The following is a 19,987-nucleotide window of genomic DNA, read 5'->3' on the forward strand; positions in this document are numbered from 1 at the left end:
AGTAAAGCAGTTACCGCCCCATTTACTTTAAATTACTTGTGATAAGAACCCATCTATTCTTCAACATTCCTTTGTACTATCACATTTCAAAAGCTTGTATTCTCTTCTTGTCTGAACTGTTTACCGTCCATGTTTCACTTGCGAACAAGGCTACGTTGCAGAAAAAAACTTCAAAGAAGATTCCTAACTCTTAGATTTGTATTCGAATACATATTTTTGTGTTAATTGATCAGGAAGATGAGAACATTTAATGCATTAATATTTAATGACAACATAAATTGTGGTATAATAACTTCGTTATAAAATCAAACAAAGAAAATATAAAACAGAAAAGTAGATAAAATGACGCAAGGATTAAGCTTGTTTAAAACCGTGGGCGGTTGGTGTTGTATATTTATTCAGAGAGGAGTAAAAGGCCGGCCGCGGTGGTCTCGCGGTTCTAGGCGCGCAGTCCGGAACCGTGCGACTGCTACGGACGCAGGTTCGAATCCTGCCTCGGGCATGGATGTGTGTGATGTCCTTAGGTTAGTTAGGTTTAAGTAGTTCTAAGTTCTAGGGGACTGATGACTACAGCAGTTGAGACCCATAGTGCTCAGAGCCATTTGAACCATTTTGAACCAGGAGTAAAGGAACATAACTAGCATTCGTTCAAATTATAAACAAGTAATATATTTTTGAAACTGACAAAATTCGTAGAGTTTCAGTGTGGCTTTGCTATATTTGAAAGCAGCCGATTCGAGTATGGTTGTTAAACATATTTTTCTCCCCAGTATTTGTCAATGCGTGATAGTATAAGAGCGTGGACCAATGTACTGTGTTAAATCCAGCAGTTCGTGCCAGGTACCAACCGGTACTACAAAGCGCCTTCGTGCACTGGAGTCTTGGTCTGAGGACGGCCTTATAGACCGAAACCGGTAACCAGAATTATAAATAGAAATTTATTGCAATCTGGACTGCGTTGTATTAAAATACATAACCCCAGAGTTCCCTGCGGCGCCTAATGCAGCGAAGGCATATGACGCTGATAAAGATCAATAATCTAGATCGTCTTTCCTAAGTTCTGTGACCACGTTGGTTCTGTTCAACAGATTCCAGAGACGGAGATTCGTGTGACATTATTCTGAAAGTCTTGCACGAAAATTACTTCGCGTAGATAATTCGAGAACCAATCCGAGAAGAAAAGGTCTTAGACTTCCTAGCCATAAACTGACCTAAACTTATCTAACCAGTTAGCGCAGAAGAAGATATCTGTGATGATAAGGCTTTGATAGCAACTATAATTACGTATATTACAAGGAATGTTAAGAATGGCACGAAAACATTTTTGCTTAGTAGGCGTGACAGGATACAAATGGCAGAATATCTGAGTAGTCAACAACAAGTATTGAGTGCTAAAGACGAAGATTGAATAACAAAGGGAAAAAATTCAAAGCATCATTCAATATGCTGTAGACAAGTATGTTCCGAGCAAGGTCTTAAGGCATGGGAAAGGCCCACCTTGGTACAATAGCCGTATTAGAATATGGCTACGTAAACAAAGAGAGCTTCACCACACATTCAAGAGAAGACAAACTCTAGAAGACAAACAAAAGCTGAACGAAGTGAAAGTGAGCCTAAGGAGATCAATGAGAGGAGAGTCCAGTGACTTTGAAAGTATAATTTTGTCAACCGATCTCACTGAAAATCATAAGATATTTTTGTCTTACACAAAATCAATGAGCGGTCCGAAATCATCTATTTATTCACTCAGCTACCACACAGGCACCGAAACGGAAGACAACAGAGAGAAGGCAGAAATGATGAATTCGGTCTTCAAACACAGTTTCACCACGGAAAATCGTAGTACGGTCCCTCCTTTCAATCATCGCACGAACATCTAAATGGCAAATGTTGAGAGAACCGATCACGGGACAGAGAAGCAAGTATAATCCCTTAGTAGCGGAAAGATTATGTAAGATTATGTGAAAGAACTTGCTCCCCTTCTAGCAACAGTTTATTACAGTTCGCTGTAGCAACAAGGGGTACTTAGTGACTGCAAAAAAGCGCAGATCATTCCAGTTTTCAAGAAGGGTCGTAGGACAGTTGCACATAATTATAGGACTATATCGTTGACGTCAATCTCTTTTAGAGTAATGACGTCTCTGGAGAACAGAGATCTTGATAAACTCAGCTCGCTCAGTTCCTTCGTGAGATCCATAGCGCTTTAGACAATGACGGTCAGGTTGACGTCGTGTTCCCTGACTTCAGGAAGGCATTTGACATCTTCCCGCATTGCTTTTTAGTGAGAAAAATATGAGCTTATCGAGTATTGGACCAGACTGGTGACTGAATTCAGGACTTGCAGACAGAACTCAGCACGTCACCGCAGCACGGAACAAAATCGACAAATGTAAAGGTAATTTCGGGAGTATCTCAAGAAAGTGTGAGAGCACCCCTACTGTTTACAGTGCATGTAATCGATCTAGTAGAACGCGTCGGAAGCTCTTTAAGACTGTTCGCAAATGATGCGGCTATCCGTAAAAAAGTAGCAACGCCAGAAAACAGTATCGAGTTGCAAAATCACCTGCAGACGACTGATGAATGGTGCAGTCTCTGGCGTTGATCCTGACCGAAAATATCAATGTAACATACGAGCGTCATTCAATAGGTAATGTCCCACATTTTTTTCTCAGAACATATTTATTGTTAAGAGGCAGAATTTAGTGACAATACGCATCAACATGTCTTGACTATGTCCTATTTTTCTGCGTAGTCTCCATCACGTTCTATGGCCGTACGCCAACAATGTGGAAGAGCATGTATTCACCGCTGGTAAAACCACTTCTTCTGTAGGCGTAGCCATGTTTTCACTGCACAACTGACACTCTCGTCATCTTAAAAGTGTGGTCCCCGTAGATAATCTCCAAGCGGCCCAAAGATATGGAAGTCGGAGGGTGACAGGTCTGGACTGTAAGGTGGATGAGGCAATGATGTACAACCCAATTTGGCGATGTGTTCCCAGGTTCTCAGACTTGTGTGTGGGCGTGTATTATCGTGTTGAAGCATGATTTCTGCTGGATTCTCGTCCGATCGAACACCTCGGGAAACAATTCTTGAGTCTCTGAATTGCTGGTTGACCCTCTTGGCATCACATCCACGAGAATGACGCCATCACAATCCCAGAAGACTGTCACCATGACATTTCTGGCAGAGGCAGTTGTCTTGAATTTCTCCTTTTGTGGTGAGTGAGGATGATGCCACTCCATAGACTGCCTTTTTTTCGGTGCAAAGTGATGCACTCAGCTTTCGTCCCCCGTAACGACCCGTGACAAAAAGGCCTCTCCATTGGTCTCAAAACGCTCCAGCAATTCGGATGAAATGGCCTTTCATTGAATCTTGTGGTCTGCTGTGAGCACCTCTTTGAATATCCGAGAGTCTCGATCACTGGAGACGCACTTCCAATGCTGACCAACAACTGTAGAGCCAGTTGAGTTGTGACGCTCTGCATGCGCACGATTCAGCATATCTGGAGCAGTGGCTGTGACTGAACGTCGCGAGCGTGGCTGGTCATGGAGCTCTGTTTCTACATTTCCTGAGGCTGTAACTTCTTTACCCATCGCCCAACTGTACTATCAACTACAGCATCCCATACACTGCTCACAAACGTTTGTGGACGTTCACCACGGAAGAATTCAATAATTGCACGCTGCTTGTAACGTGAGTCGTATGAAGACGCCATTTTGCCGCTGTACTACGGCTCTGCCACCAGCCAGAACGGTTCGAAACTTCACAGGAAAGTTTGTCTATGTACATTAATCTGTTTTTCAAAGAAATGTGGGGCATTACTTATTGAACGACTCTCTTATTAGTATACTCAGGAAAATAAATCTTCTACTGTACAACCACAAATTGCTGGAAACAGTATCTGCTGTAAAATATCTAGGACCAACTATCCAAAGCGCCCTTACGTGGAACGGCCGCATAACGCAAACAATAGGAAAAACGGATACGAGACTGAGATTGATATGAAAAGTCTTATGGATGTGTAATTCATCCACGAAAGAGGTGGCTGACCGATTCTTGAGCACTGTTCATCAATGTTAGGCCCTTACCAGGTAGGACCAATAGGAGAGAGAGAGAGAGAGAGAGAGAGAGAGAGAGAGAGAGAGAGAGAAGGTCCAACGAATAACAGTGCTTTTCGTCACGGGGTCGTTTAGCAGGCGTGAGAGCGTTACAGAAATGGTCAACTAACTACAGTGGCAGACGCTACGAGAGACGCGTTGCGCATCAGCGAGAGGTTTGGTATTGAAATTTCGAGAGAGTACTTTCCGGGAAGAGTCGAAGAACATATTACTTCCTCCCACATACATCTCGCGAAATGAGCACGATGAAAAAATTCGAGTAGTTAGAGACAATACATACGATTACCGACAGTCATTCTTCACTTGCGCCATTCGCGAGTGGAGTAGGGAAGGGAGGATCAGCTAGTGATTCCAGAAGTACCCTCCATCACACACTGTCAGGTGTCTTGCGTAATACTGATGAAGATGTAGAGCAGAATATTGTCGTACCATCACGTGGACTGTCTCTCGCTGTTATTGGCACCAAAACCACTATAGTGAAGTTGCGTTTTATGAATAATGTCAAAATGTCATAAGAAAGAAATACCGATCGAGGAGGCACGTGGTAAACACATTGGACTAACATTCGGGAGGACGGCGGTTGAAACCCGCGCCCTGCCATACAGATTTAGGTTTTCCATGATTTCCCTAAATCACTTCAGGCAAATGTCGGGATGGTTCCTTTGAAAGGGCACGGCCGATTTCCTTTCCCATCCTTGACATAGTCCGAGCTTTTGCTCCGTCTCTAATGAACTCCATGTCGACGGGACGTTAAAGTCAACCTCCCTTCCTTCCTCATATGAACGAAAGGTGACAATGTGCGAGAAGAAAGATTTCCAATTAGGCACCTGAATGTCACAGAAAAGAACACCATACAAAATTTTCCTTTTTCTTTTACGATGAGGAGTAAGTGCATTTAGGTAGCTTAAAACTTGGCTGGGTTATCATTCTCCTAGAGGAGAAGAGTGATTAGCATACCGTGGAATAAAAGAATGTTAGAATAAGTAGGTGAAGTTGACAACACATATGACAGAGCATCAACTGTTTACAGTCCAAAAATATTTGCAGCTTCTAAAGAGGTTGATTGGCAATGCAGAAGTCGCAGATCTGAAATGTGAGGCTATTCCAGCCAGAAATTTAAGAATAGATAAAGTAATAGACAAAATAATAAGGGAATCATTAAAACAGGTAAAGTATCAAAAACTGTAGGTAGACACTACACGTGTCAGAAGCACTTTTAAAGAAAAAAGAGGAGGAATCGCAAGATTCTTGACAGGCGGTGCCCGAGAAAGTATGACAAACCGTTGGCTGGCGCGCGAGATGGTTACGACAGCCGGAAACTCTTATACCGTATAACGCTTTTCACGGGAAGCTTTCATGTCGCAAATAGAGAACGTGCGTGGCTTGTTGTTATGTCGCTATGCTTGAGTTGATGGGAAGTCCACTCAGACGCACGGGTGATAAGATTCCCTCAGCCGTGAGAGGATGATTTCCAATCAACATGCAAGATGCTGATTATAGAGAGATACTGGCTACACTTCGAGTGTCCACTTTCTCAGAGGGGATACAAAACACGTCGGGGAAAATTTTCGTCTTATCTGAGAAAGTCACACTACGAACATTGACCACTAAAGACATTTATCAATTATCACTCGCCATCTGGGAACACCCAGAGCAACTAAAGCATATAAGTTTATCTCTTGAGTGAACGATATGCTGCTATATTTCAACAAGCAATAATGCGTTTACTCAAGTGTAAAAGCAGATTCACTACCCTGTCAACTGCTGTGGGCAGATTTCATGTTCAAAAGACTTATTATCATCAGATATGGCTCTGTGGAATTACTTAGTTTTGTTAACAGTTGACATTTACTGTTGAATTTGACCACTTTCATTGCTTTGGGAAGCACTTGGGTGAACATCTAGCAATTTTCTTCTTACAGTCTGCTATTAAAACGATGAAAAGTCGCACGTTTTAGCAGTTTCTGATGACGAAAGGATGCTGACTTGCGACTTGCAGACAAAACAGGGTACCTTAGAATTGACAGAAAATACCAGAAACGTGGTTAAGGTACTGTATTCGTTTTCATAGAACCCAGGCTTAAAACCCCACCCCGGACATCCAGGTTATTACGTTAAAGGTGAAAGCCAGGATAGTTACTCTGGAAAGGTCTCCAATGATATCTAAATCTATCTACGTTAACATCTTTTCTCTGCATACCACTGTGAAGTGAATGATGGAGGGTACTTTCCACCTCACAACTTACCGTGGTTACTTCTCCTCCATTTCATCTATAGAGAGCGGGAAGAACGATTGTTTCAGCGCCTCTGTTAATGCTGTAATCAGTTTCATCTTGTTCTTTTGATACCTACGAGGGTGATATTTAAGACGTTTACTATATTCTTAGATTCCGCACTTAAAGATGGTTCTTGAAACTTGGTAAGTGAGCTTTCGCCGGATAATTGATGTCTGTCTTCAAATGTCTGACACCGAACGAGACAGCACACTCAGTTTGCTTTCGAGAGGACTATGTTTCAAATCCCTGTCGGGATTTGTGGCTTCCTTAATTTCCATAAATCACTTACGGCAAACGACGGGCTGATCGCTTTGAGATGGCACGGCCGATTTTCTTCCTCATTCCTGCCTAATCCGAACTTGTGCTCCATCGCTACTGACCTCGCTGTCGACAGAATGTTAAACAGTAATCTTGCTTCCTTCCTTCCTTCAAACGTCTGCCACCTCAGTTTTTTCAGCATGTACAAGACGCTCTCCCGACGATCAAAGAGATACGTGAATGTGTCGACTTTCAATGCCTCCCGTTAATCATACACGGTACGAGCCCCACATAGCGGAGCAGTGTTCTGGCATGTGTAGCGCTGATGTTTTGTGTGCTGTCTCTTTTGCAGATTGATTGCATTTTCCTGGTATCTTAGCAATGAATAGACCTTTGTCACATGTTTTGCCTACAACGAGCCTATGCGATAATTACATTAGTTATAAACTGCTGAACTGACTGGTTCCAACTATGACTCAATGTTGTGGTAGTCATATGATAGCACGTTTTTTCGTTTTGCAAAGTGTGCGCTTTTAAATTCCTGAAAATTTAAAGCGGACTGACCATCATTACAACACTTCGCAATATTATAAAGATCTGAATATTCGTGCAGCCTTTTACAGACATAGCTATAAGTGTTCAACATCTGCGAAAAGTCTGACGTTATTACTAATATTGTCTGCAAGGTCAGAAGAAAATAAGTCTGGTAAACATGGGTTCTAAAATGCATGCCTAACGAGATATGAGCAGTACTTCATCTTCGATACTGTGAAACACATCTCTGCTACTGCAAACTCTTTGCCTTCCATATCTCGGGAGGAGGTAGTATGGACGAAAACAAGGGAAAAAAAGGTTCAGTAAACATGGATTATAAAATACATATCTTAAGAGCTATGAGCACTTGTTCAATGGAAGAGATGAGCAGCTGCTTATAACTCTTACGTTATACGTTTTAGAGCCCATGTTTACTAGACTAATTTTCTTCTTTTTATACGAGAAATCCATTCCTGAAGCTTTGTCAATAAGTTCTGATACATCCTACATATCTATTGATGATTCCCCATCCAAATAATATGCTGCGATCTTCGTTTCACAAATACTGATTTCAATCACAAATTTTGTTGGCTGCCTCATATGATCGTACTTCCGCTATTAAGCGATTGTGTAGAAATGAGTCAAATAGTTTTTGGAAGTTAAAAAATCATGTACCCGACTGCCTTGCTCAATGGCTTTCAGGATTTCATACCAGAAAAGTATACCTCATATTTCGCATGACCAGTGTTTTCGGAATCCACGCTGGTTAGCAAGAGGGAGGTCATTGTGTTCAAGGTACCTCACTACGTTTGAACTCAGAATATGTTCTAAGATATTACAGATGGCGTACGTGAAAGATACTGGACAATAGTTTTGGTCGACCATTTCTGATACTCTTCTTGTAGGGTGCGATGCTGCTTAGTCCCTATCCAAACCGATTTCTATGAACTTTCCGTGGTTGGGAAACTAAACTCTACTTTTTTTAAAAAATTGATACTACTACTCAGAAAGCCTACTGATTCTTGGCCATAAAGTCACAATGTCTTCTGGGCTACTGCTAATCTGTTTGTGAGCAAGAGGAATCCTGCCGAACCGAATCAAAGTGATAGAGATACACTCGCAAACTTCCACGTGTAAGCTACGAGCTGTGCGCCATGATTGTCTTCTAAATTACAGGAGTCAGAGGGTTCCAATTTATCACGTTGCATCTTTCGGTCATTGTTACGCAGCACAAATACAAATAGGCTGGATGTCGTCGAGAAATATCATCCGTCATACATCACTGAATAAACAGTTAAGACCTATCGTTTACCGATTGTATTGCGCTGTCTAGAAACACCCACTGAGACTAGGGCCTGTAATCAGTTTGAGCAGAGACGTTGGTTCGGTCTGAATCTGATACCCGAGAATAAAAAAATAAAATAAAATAAAACACTGAGCTAACGCCACTGAAATTACCCATTACCTAAGCACTTGTTTGATATCTAGTATCTTTTGGTATTTCCTACTCGAATCACACAGTGTGTTTAATGTTTCGCTCACGTGGAACAGATAACAAGGCAGACCTTGGGCCGCAGCTGGAGACAGGACTTGCAGATTGCATCAGATACCTGTGGGGTATTTAAGGCAGGGGCTCCTACTCGCTGCCACGTTAGTGTGACTCTTTGAGGAGCACAGGGAGGATAAGACTGCTCAGAATCTCAGCCACAAGGCAACTAATTGAGCGAGAGCGCATTTTGACGTTTATCGTCCTGTCAACGAATATTCATTATCCGATCGATCGCTCTTTGTGGTACTGTAGTGAACTTACATCTAGAGTCTCCGGTTCTGTTCATTCTAACAGACTTGGACCGTTTTAAGCATCGTTGCATGATGTCTCAAAGTTCACCCCTTTCTGGGTTTGTACTCGCTCCTCTGTCTAGGGGCTTTCATAACTTGCTTTTGGTTGTTCGCCTCTATTTTTCCAGACGTATCCCGTTTGTCACTATCGTTTTACAGAAGACTTCTGTTTCAAAAGGGTCTTCGGGCTTGATTTCTAATGTTTATGGGTCTTCTGTGGTGCTAGAAAACAAGAGCATTGTGGTTTTGTATTTTGCATCGAAAACGTCACATCACATTAAAAGAACGCCGATACATAACATCTGGTGAGATAACCATGTACAACTGTACCAGCGATTGATTATAGCTTAAGCCAAAAGGCGTAAAGGTGTACATTAGTTTTAAACAACAAAAGTCGATCAAGATGGATGGTTCCATTAACTTTAATATAACGATCACGGTCTCGTATAATAACTTTTGTGATTTATCGAAGAAATAACTTTTAATCAGTTTATTACCATTCTACTTTACTGTAAACTTCTTACTTCCATTACTTGATGAAGTGAAACGCGCTTTTTGTAGATTTATTTATTTATTTATGTAGATCCTCTAACAATCAGCGCTTTAGTTAATGTTTAATATTATACAAGACCTTCATCTGGTCCGTAGACGTATTGTCACAGAACTCGATTGTGAACTTATGCGTTGCGTTGATTACCAGTAACCAGCAGGATCAGACTGCAACTTCTGATCAAGATCAGTAATAAATTCACACTTACCTAATGTTCAGCTTAGTATTCTGCAGTCGTCTTGATCGTTCCTAGAGGATGATTACTTGCTCAAAAGGTTTGGGTTGTATGTTGAAAATACTTTTTATTAATTAACTGATTGGTTCTTCTTTACTTAAGTATTTTATTCTTTTTTGGATGAATCTTCCATTTTAAAATAATTAGAACTTTTTTCATTATAGCAAGTTCACAAAAACCGTGAAATAGGTTACTTAAGTACACAATTTCCTACCCTTACAGAGTTCAGGTCACGACTGCCTATCATAAACGCACATGGCGAGAGTCTACAGGTAGTACTGTAAGGTATTTGAACGCTTAACAGTATTACAACTTTTTGTTACGTGTTATTACAGTGGTTGGTATTTATTTATAATTTACATATTCTCTTTATGATAATACTGATATGAATGATACAGAAAGAAAAAAAAAAATGTTGAGCTTCTTTAAAATGGAGAGTGGAGAGACAATCTTTAAATAATACAAAACTTGAAATATGAAATACACGGTCCGACGTTTAAATCCGGAGAAATGATGTTTTAAAAAAGAAATTTATTAAAATACAAATGAAAATCCTTTTAAATATAAGTAGTGCGATCTTTCAAGAGTAACATTACTCGACGTAACCCTCTTCAGCCGCAATGACCGCCTCAAATCTTGTCCTGAAGCGATCGCAAGCTCTGTTTAAAACAGTGCTATCCTTATTTGCAAATGCTGCTTCGGTAGCGGTGTGTAGAGATGCTACATTAGAGTGTCTCATCTTATTGGTAACTCTTTCGACTACGCTCCAAACATAGTAGTCGAGGGGGTTGAAATCCGGGCTATTCGGGGACCAGAAATTGTTTGACCAGAACATGTCAACGTTATCCGAGAGCCAGTTTTGGACTTAATAGTTGGTATGAGCTTGTGAGCAGTCCTGTTGAAAGACATGTCATCTCCTCGAGGCAACAGTTACCATCCACGGTTTCACGACATTCGGCAGAACTTGCAGGTAAGCTTATTTTGTGGCAATTTGTCCCTCTTCAAAGAAATGTGGCGGCATGATATCACCACCACTGCGCACAACAACTAGGACAAAAACCCCAGACTTCTCTGAGGCATTATACTTGGCCACAATATCGTCAACAGTTGATCTTGGGTACCCGAAGAATCGAACTATTTCGTCGAAGACTTTCGATAATCGCGGCTCCTCGGTTGTACTCCGCTCCTGTCCTCAACATCTCGGCCATTTAGAGGTTACTAGCTGCCTATGGCTTTCAAGAACGCCAGTCGCGGCCTGCGGCGACACTACGATATGTCGAAATTGAAATTTGTTCGGATTTAAGAGCCGCACCCTGTACTTCTCAACTATTGTTAACACATTAGGGTTCAAATGTCATCTAAATTTGCAGAAAATGTTATTTTTATATCAACAGTATGTTTCAAAACTTTTGATGAATGTGTTATATAGGTACTGCGAATGACGTAGTTACCACTTAAATGTTTAGTGGCAAAGCGAGAGTATGTGGTTACCGAGAGGTCGCTGGATCGAATCCCAGTCGGACCACGGATTTTCGGTCCGCTTTTAACCTAACCTTCACCCTTCAATAATGTGAAGAATCTCCAGGAACGACACGTGGTTTGGATTCTGTGTCAACCTGTTAAGTCCCCTTTCCATGGCTGGAATACTGGCATCGGTTAGGGACACGCAGGTCCGCAACGTAGCGTCAAATTTACAGGCTTGCGCCACACCGTTGATTCACATTGAATTTTTATTATTGTTATATCCTGTAAGTACACTAAATTAAATTATTATTTCAGCATAATTCCGCTCTCAGATCGATAATCTTTGTGTGAATATTAATAAGAAAAATAATTAAAATGTGTAATAGCATACATAAATCTCATTCGCGCGAGTACAGTACAAGTGACCTGTTTGCAATAAATATAGAAAATCAACTCTGATGTACGTTTACTGTGTCAACATAAATAAACCACAATTTACGGTTTCACTACAGTCCGAAGATGGCTTCTAGCGCCTGCACCCGTATTACTGCGCAACTGTGATTGTATTAATCAGTTACATTTTTAATGAATGTATTTCATTTAGATGGATCTAATATTCTTCTAATGATTTTGAACTATTTCTTCTTCAGTTTTCTAAGGCATTCTTTATCGCCAACCATGAACAGGGCTTCGATTGCTTACCAAGTTACTGGTTAAAGCCCTTATGTTCTGAAAGAAGCATTTTTTTTTTTTTTGCTAGCGATTGTTCGTGATGCTTGATAAGTTATTTTAAGTTTGTGTATTCCTTTTCTAAGTGATTCCTTGCCCAGATCTTTTTCCGTAAGGCGCTGAGGAGAGGTCTGGAATACAACCCTGCACATGGCGCAACGTCTGGTGATCAGGAAAGGTGCCCGGCCGCGCTCTCGGGATAATAATGGCGAAGAAAATGGATTTCGCAGTCATGATAGAGCCGGAAACATGAGAAACGCAGGCATATTTTGTAATGAATAAAAAAATGGTTCAAATGGCTCTGAGCACTATGGGACTTAACATCTATGGTCATTAGTCCCCTAGAACTTAGAACTACTTAAACCTAACTAACCTAAGAACATCACACAACACCCAGTCATCACGAGGCAGAGAAAATCCCTGACCCCGAATCGAACCCGGGAACCCGGGCGCGGGAAGCGAGAACGCTACCGCACGACCACGAGCTGCGGACGGTATTGTAATGAATATACTAAAGTGAACGTCCTGCAGCCCCTTTGTTATCTGTGCCACGTGAGCGTAAACAGGGTATATTCTCAGTGCAGAATCACTAGCGTTTTGTGCAAATTTTTCGTTAAAAATTACAGATGTGTAATATGTTACACTCAAAATAGTTTAGGACTGCACCTTGTGCTGCGTTGCTGCGTACAAGTACTAGGAAAAAAGAAATGTTATCTTCGTTAATCAATTACGAGATCATCTACCCTCAAATTAGCTTTTTTTAAAAATAAAAAATCTATTGGACGTTTTGATGCATTAACGTGGCTATTTTCGGTCGATTTCCAAACCTGATATCTGATGCGACTATCCTTGGCATCCATTCTACAACGGCCCTAAATTTGCAAACACTTTTCAAAAATCGTATAATATGTTAATGTTTATAAATGTAGGATATTTAGAGGTTTGCGTGGTGTTTTATGTTGTGTTTGTCAGAAGAGCCAACACCGTGTTACTAGTGGAGGCCGAAATGCACGCGTTTTAGCTCACGCAGGCTGGCGTTAGGAGGGAAGAGCTATACTGACTTGAGGTCTGGAACATGACAAGGAATTAGAATTCAGAAAGCGGACGTAATTAGTTTGATACTTAACTTTAATCCATTAATGATGAACGTCGCTCTTGACGGTACATGAGTCACAATATTATCTGTTCAGAAGACATAGTAACTGATAATGGCGCCTTGCTAGGTCGTAGCAAATGACGTAGCTGAAGGCTATGCTAAACTGTCGTCTCTGCAAATGAGAACGTATGTAGACAGTGAACCATCGCTAGCAAAGTCGGCTGTACAACTGGGGCGAGTGCTAGGAAGTCTCTCTAGACTAGACCTACCGGGTGGCGGCGCTCGGTCTGCAATCACTGATAGTGGCGACACGCGGGTCCGACGTATACTAACGGACCGCGGCCGATTTAAAGGCTACCACCTAGCAAGTATGGTGTCTGGCTGTGACCCCACATTTTATGCTGTAATACCTGTGTATTTTAACTACAATTTTTAAAAACATTGTATACTGTTAAAAGCCCAGATTAAGGAAACAGTGCAAAATAATAACTGAATCTCGTACAGTGTCGTCAGACTGGAGTTAAAGACTTTATCCATCTGAGTGGCACAGAAGCGCAGTGGCACGTAACGCGGAGTAAACCCGAACTCCTCCAACAAAATTTCGATTCTGTAGGCACCTATCCTATTATATGTTGGGCGTCTCAGGAAACACATATTACAAAATTTTTCATTGCTGTGAAAATATTTTTCCGTAAATAAAGGTAAATGAGATAACAAAAGCACATAAATAATAATTATATTTCATTAGTCTGTAGCGAGCCGCCAAGGGCCGCGCCTCTCATACTAAAATGCTCAGAGTACATCCGCTAACAGCCTTGAAATTTTGTTGATGGAGCTCTGGATCACAGTGTGTGTGGCAAAAGCAAAATCGTAAGCTCTGTTGTTGGCGCAATCGCTGTTGGAAGGCTTAACAACAAGATTAGATACACTACCTGATCGAAAGTACCCCGACACCCCTATTTAATCCGGAATTGATCTTTAGATGTCACGAAAGGCAAACCTGACAGTGTAAAAGAAGGCAGGGAGCGTTGCGTTGCAGTAGGAAATCAGTAACAGCAGAATGGGTCGCTCAGCAGAGCTCAGTGACTTCGAACGTGGATTTTGGATGTCACATGAGTAACAAATCCATCACATACACTTCATTCCTTCTACAGCTCCCCAAGTCGACTGTCGATGACCTGATGTTCTGACGGTTAGGGCTGTTGGCCATTGTGGAGGGTGATAGTAAAAAATCGCACGTAATCTGCGTAAAGAGTCACTCGTGAGTTACAAGAGCTATCGGCAATCCAGCTATCACAATGGTTGTGGATGTGGAGTTAAAAATAATGGAGTACATTGGTTGACGAGCGCCTACTAAGCCCACGTTTCTGTTGTCAGTGATAAGCGACGTTTGACCGGGTGTAAAGACTGACAGTGGAGACTGGAAACGAGTGTGGCTTGGAGTTAATCACGCTATAACCAACTGCAATCCGACGGAAGCGTTCGAGTTTGACGAATGCCTGGAGAACACAACCTGTCATGTGGAGTGGTAACAGTGAAGTACTGAGGAGGTAGCGTTACCGAATGGGATTGTTTATCGCAGTTACGGTGTGCTCTGGTTATTGTGCTTAAGAAAACACATCTTATCGGATTGCGTACTTCGTACCGTAGAGCGACAGTTCTAAGACAATGATTCTATAGCATGCCAATCTTCCTGTCATAGGGCGTCATCTGTGAGACAATTGTTTGTGGACGATAACACTCCTGAAACTGACTGGCCTGCCCAGAGTCTCACCAGAACATAACAGAATACCTTTGGGTTTAATTCTGAACGTCGACTTCGCTCCAGACCCTAGCGCCCGACATCGTGACCTTTCCTGGTTTCGGCTCTTGAAGAAGAATCGGCTATCACTCCTCCACAGACATTCAGGCACTATTGAAAGTGTCTGCAACAGAGTTCAAGTCATAATAAAAACGTAGGATGGACACACATATTAAAGTCCACTGATAGTTGCTATATCCAGGACTAACACAGTAAATACAGGGTGATCAAAAAGTCAGTATAAATTTGAAAACTGAATCAATCACGGAATAATGTAGATAGAGAGGTACAAATTGACACACATGCTTGGAATGACATGGGGATTTATTAGAACCAAAAAAATACAAAAGTTCAAAAAATGTCCGACAGATGGCGCTTCATCTGATCAGAATAGTAATAATTAGTAAGACAAATCAAAGATGATGTTTTTTTACAGGAACAAAACCAGAATCACGTATTTCCTCGAAGAAAAAAGGCCCGACAACGGTAGATTTGGTAAATCCAACCCATACCGTGACTTTCTCGTCGTGCAATGGAGTTTCCACGACAGTTCTAGGATTTTCGGTAGCCCACATTCTGCAGTTGTGGGCGTTGACAGACCCTCGGAGCGTGAAATGAGCTTCGTCGGTCCACAACACGTTACACAACCTATCGTCATCTTCCGCCATCTTTTGAAACGCCCACACCGCAAATGCCCTCCGCTTCACTAAATCGCCAGGTAACAGTTCATGATGCCGATGGATTTTGTACGGATAGCATCGGAGGGTACGCCTCAGTGCCAACCAAACAGTAGTGTATGGAATGCGCCGGTGCGACGTGCGACTGCACAAGCGCTGACTTCCCCGTGCATAGAGGAACCCGCTACAGTCTCCATTTCTTCCTGAACTGTCTCAGCAGCATTACGCCTTGTGCTCGGTCGGCCACTACGGGGTCTATCGTATAAACAACCCGTGGCTTCGAACTTCGAAATCATTCTCGCCACAGCTGCATTTGTCAACGGACCTTTACCCGTTCGAATCCACTTCCTATGGCGATAGGATCGTAACGCTGAACTAGCACATTCCCCAATCTGATAATACAGCTTCACTAAAAGCGCCTTTTCAGGTAACGTCAACATGCTGCGACTGCTGGCGCATCTGATTCTCTCATTACAGCTCCTTTTATACACGATTGTCACGCGCAGTCACTGACGTTTTGCTGTCCAGCGCCATCTGTCGGACATTTTGTGAACTTTTGGGGGGGGGGGGGGTTTCTAATGAAACCCCATGTCATTACAAGCATGTGTGTCAATTTTTACCTCTCTATCTACATTATTCCGGGGTTTATTAAGTTTTCAAATTTATACTGACTTTTTGATCACCCGGTATATCACCGTCTACAATTTACTGACACAGCAATGAAACAAATAATTCTATTACCAAGCTGTAGATGAATACTTTATGGAAAACTATATAAACTTATGGTGGTTATACCAACGTCCAGGAAGTGCAAATGAAATGCAAAATTCGGACGAAATCACTAGTCCGTTGACATACCAAGCCTAATGAACGTTGAAGTCTAAGTTCCATTGTGGTATTCGGACTCTCAAGTCCAGATCTCAGCCAAATCAACATCGATCAGCAGGTCCACCGCAGCGTAGCACTTCCTAGTTGCGGAGCATAACGTAGCACGATGAGACTGGCTTGCAGGCGGCAGTAGCGGCGTGAAGTAAGGCTCCATAATTAATGGAGTCGGCGGCTGGGGTCGCTGTATATTCTGGTCGGCCAATCGCTGAGTGTTATGGGTGGCCAATCGCTGTGGTTTGGCGCGAAGGCGGTCTGCGATGAGCAGCAGGCAGCGCACGGAGAACGATGCATTTCTCGGCCGCGCGTAATGGAGCGCGCCGGTGCTCGGTGCGGAGCTTTAATTGTGGTGAATACCATAATAGTGTCTGGATACTTTTGATCCGATAGTGTAAAGACGATTTCACCCCTTACGTTGGTTTGAGCCCAGTAGTGCTTTACTATGCATGATTTTGCTGGAGGTGATAATCCTTTAACTTCCTCCTACCTTTGAACTGAGTTACCCAGGTAGTTATAGGAGCACCCACATTTAACGTGGCCTCTGAAACATGATTGAAGTTGGCATTTTTACCACATAAACTAATCGTATATAGAAGTGAAAGAAGCGGTAAGTGATACATAAAAAAGGCCGGCTGTGTGTTGAACCGCGGACCTGTGGATTTCGGTTTTGGGTGTTATCTATTACGTCACCGAACCACACATTAAAACAACAGGATAAAAAAGCGGTTTTGCAATAACGAGACATTTATCACCTATTATGTGTGTTTCAGAGGAAATCAGGCGGTGCTGGAAACAGCTGATGAGACCGTGACGTAGACCTCTCTGCCAGCTGGGGGTCGGCCTGTGAACGGCGCCGAACAGAGGTCAACGGTTTATCGTGCCTGTGACAGGCGGCTCCGGCAATGACACTGCGGGTGCATGCGTCACAGCACGAGGCATTGCCTCTCTCTCCTTATCTTTCTCGGCAGCGTCTAGCTTTCATGGGTCGGCTGGGATCCACGATTAACTTGGAATTTGTTCTGGTTCTTACTGGATTAGTCGGTAGAGCGGTCAGCTACCTACTATCACAGTTAACTGCTTCGTTATTTTTGCTGCTGCTCCCTTCCGTAACGAAGCAGCAGTAACCAAGTCTGTGAACAGTGCCGTTGCTGTAGAAACAGCTTTAACTTTGGGGACATCGAAGAACCATAATTATTAATGGCAAATTGGGTTTCTAACATGGTTACTCTAAAAAATTACTCTGATCATTGCAGAATGAAGTTTTCATTCTGTAGCGGAGTGCCCACTGATATGTAACATCCTGACAGATTAAAATGGTATATCAGGCCGAGACTCGAACTCGGGAGACCATCGCCTTTTATGGGCAAGTGTTCCACCGACTGAGCTACCCAAGCACGACTCACCACCCATCCACGCAGCTTTATTTCCGCCAGTAACTCATCTCCTACATTTCAAACTTCACAGAAGCCCTCCTGAGAAGCTTGCAAATTCCTCTGTTATAGAAATATTTTTAATGCTATTGCCAGTCGGTATTTTATACCCTCTATACTTTGAAAATATTCAGTTTTTTTTTTTTGCTGCCCAATCAAAGAAATTTTCTCAACTGCTTCCAGCGTCTCATTTTCTGCCACATCGTATTTCTCGCTTGTAGACGCACTGCTTAAGAGGTCTTAATTGATGTAAGTCTGAAAACTAGTACTGTTTCACTGCTTTACAAGAATCGAAGTAAATATCGATGACAGACTTTACTGCTTTACATCTCTGACTCGCGGACGCAGCGCCACACAAGTGACGTCGATGAATGCTACTGCAGCTACGAGATGGCAGCACGAGTTACTGGCAATTGGTACCTGCTACACTTGAAGATCTCTTGTTCTTGGGCCTGTCCCACGTGTTGTGATCTGACAGTTCCACTCCACTGGCGCTACCATAAGAGCACCTAATTCGTTCAGCTGTGTCTGCTAGCAGGCCTTCGTCACAACAGCTTCGAAAAGAAGAAATACAGGTGTGTGTGTCTGGCCCCAATCTTAGAAAAAAATCATGAATGATTGTTTCTGAAAAAGAAATATTTGACACTTCTGCAAATCGTTCAGAGTTTTTTATTGGTTTCTTCCCGTTCTGAAGTAAAGGCAAATTACGTGTGTTGCCCACAGCACACACAGCATACACTTCTTTTTTCTGCGTATCATACTTGCTTCTGAAATATTGAATCACAGTTTTAAAAAAATGCTTTCCGTGTCATATTTTAAGTAGCAGAAAATATGAGCTGAACAAAAGAAAATGTGTAAGCTGATTTATACGTAAAATCGCTCGTTTTTTATTTAAGTCGATCATCTGCAGTAATAGGAAAGTAGTGGTTTTAGCTTGTCCTGCTTTGTTTCGGAACTTTAGGCTCAGTCAGACTGCAGTTCACATTGCATGTAAGGTCTCTGAACAGTGCATTGTTTTGTTTGTTTGAGCTGAGTGACGCCTGCAAATACTTTGATCATTTTCATTATAACTTTGACTAAAAGTTCAGCTTAACGCCGCTCGAGATTATAAACGAAAGTTTGATCAAAAACCGTCAAAGAATTTGTTTCTAGTTTATCGCTGTGTTCTCATTTCTTTGGTTTTTCATGTGCTTCCTGTAAATAATTTTGCATTTTAGCTCTTGAGACGGAGACAGTTTGGATATGTTTTCCAGTTAGCCCGCGACCTTCATTTCAATTAGATTCATTGGCCGCGGAAGCAAACAGCAACATTGGTTGTGCAAGAGCAAAAGCGTCTGTAAAATTCTTCGACAAACATTTACTTTAAAACGGTTCCACTTGTTCTCTCGGAGTCTTTTCACATTTACATACAAAATCTCTACATTACATAGAGAGGTTAAGATGTATAGTTATTGGTTTCTGAAGGAAATAAAACATTGTCTCCTACATCATAAATAGTATATTAACATATGGTCGTATTAGGACCATCAAAAACATGTCAGCCTTTTTTACCACAGAACTGTATGGCGTAAATGTTTTTGAAAAGCGGAAATACACGGATATTAAGAATTCTTGTGTCTTTTGTTAAACCTGAGAGTTTGGGAGGTCTAACAGTCGCTTGCTGCTAATAAAACTGTACAGCGTTGGTGAAATTATCAATGATAACAGATTATGAACATAAATTTGTTGGATTCATTAAAACTCTGCTAGCATCTGAATTTACGGGGTCTTATTTTTAAGGAATTGTGTGTCGAGATAGTGATGAGATGGCGTAGTGGTAAGGCACTGAACCAGCAGTTGGGAGAAGTAGGATTGAAAACCTAGTGCGGCCATAAAGCTTTTTATTCAGGATGCCAGGATGGCTTCTTTGAGAAGGAAGGCAAATTCCATTCACGTCCTTGTCCAGTAACAACTCATCTTGTCGTCGTCTGGAAGTTACAACCATATTTTACTTGTATGTTTTAAGATATTTAAAGTTTTCTGACATGAAGATAGTGGTGGAACTAGTAGAAAATTGACATTTCAACTTGCTTAGTCGGTTGAACATATTAAC

The 19,987-nt window shown here is 41.9% G+C and overlaps 1 protein-coding gene across 2 annotated transcripts in view; it reads left to right on the top strand.

Annotated features, from left to right (window-relative positions):
- The window catches only part of LOC126457784 (ornithine aminotransferase, mitochondrial), a 79,581-nt gene that overhangs the window by 42,312 nt on the left and 17,282 nt on the right, over nt 1-19,987 (top strand). Inside the window, exon 1 of one of the 2 annotated variants that reach the window (XM_050094390.1) lies at nt 18,312-18,470. The exons of the other annotated variant lie outside the window; for it this stretch is intronic. The gene's annotated coding sequence lies outside the window, so the exon portion shown is untranslated. Of the gene's footprint in view, nt 1-18,311; nt 18,471-19,987 lie in introns of those variants that run through there. 2 annotated transcript variants of the gene reach the window in all.

The sequence above is a fragment of the Schistocerca serialis genome, chromosome 1 (genome assembly GCF_023864345.2).
Source record: "Schistocerca serialis cubense isolate TAMUIC-IGC-003099 chromosome 1, iqSchSeri2.2, whole genome shotgun sequence".
Classification (NCBI taxonomy): Eukaryota; Metazoa; Arthropoda; class Insecta; order Orthoptera; family Acrididae; genus Schistocerca; species Schistocerca serialis.